Raw genomic sequence first — 932 nt, 5'->3', positions numbered from 1 at the left:
CGTCGCAAGACGGACTGAGATTTCATCTCGCGATCGCACTTCCAGTGCCTCAGCATACAGCTGACTCCCTTCCAGGGTGGAGGGACGGGCATAGTTGCCCGAGGCTTCCGAGTCAATTAAGACTCGCCACGGCTTCACAAAGCCCTTCACGTTCGCTTGAAAGACCAGCAAGCCCGGCTTGCAGACACGTTTCTTATAAGAGAGCCCAGCTCTCTTCGGGGCTGAGTCTCGTTGTCCCCTACCTCCTCGAGGCACAACAGAACCTAGTTCTTCCCCAGTAGGCCGCCCGCGCCTATTGGCAGTTGCCGTATCCCGGCGATGACCCGGAGGGTTGGCGCAGCGAATCCTGGGGCTGGACAGCTAGCCCTCAGATTCTTGGTGGTTTTGCACATAAAGCATCGGCGGATGTCGGCACGCTGCTCCGCAGCAAGAAGCTCCGCTTCTTCATCTTCAACATAGTAGAGGTCCATCGGTTCCGGACCGCTCGAAGAGCTCGCGCTACCAGCGCTCCAACCACGTCGAGCCGACCTGAAGTTGTGTTCGGCATTCAATGCCACGTCCACCGCCTCCTCCAAAGAGGTCGGGTGTACACGGAATACTTCCGTTCGAGCTGCACTCACGCGGAGTCACTTCATGATCACGGTCACAGTGACCAGTTCCGACGAGGATCCGCCGCCATATCGGCGATCAGAGTTCTCAACTCTTGGACATAGTTCAGTAATTCATTCTTACCGTTCCGGGTAGCAAGGACTTTCGACCGAATACAGTACGCCTGATTAGGCGGCGCGAACACGCGCGACATTTGCTGCTTCAGCTGCTCTCAAGTGGGGAATGCAGTGTCTACTGACATACCGCAACGTTAGTGCCCACTCGCGAGCGCGACCTCCAAGTTTGGAGATAGCAAGCGCGACGCGCTGCTGCTCGGACTGGAG

Source organism: Phytophthora parasitica, assembly GCF_000247585.1.
Source record: "Phytophthora parasitica INRA-310 unplaced genomic scaffold supercont2.186, whole genome shotgun sequence".
NCBI classification, from domain to species: Eukaryota; Oomycota; class Peronosporomycetes; order Peronosporales; family Peronosporaceae; genus Phytophthora; species Phytophthora nicotianae.
The sequence above is the reverse complement of the archived record's forward strand: the minus strand, read 5'-3'. Positions refer to the sequence as shown.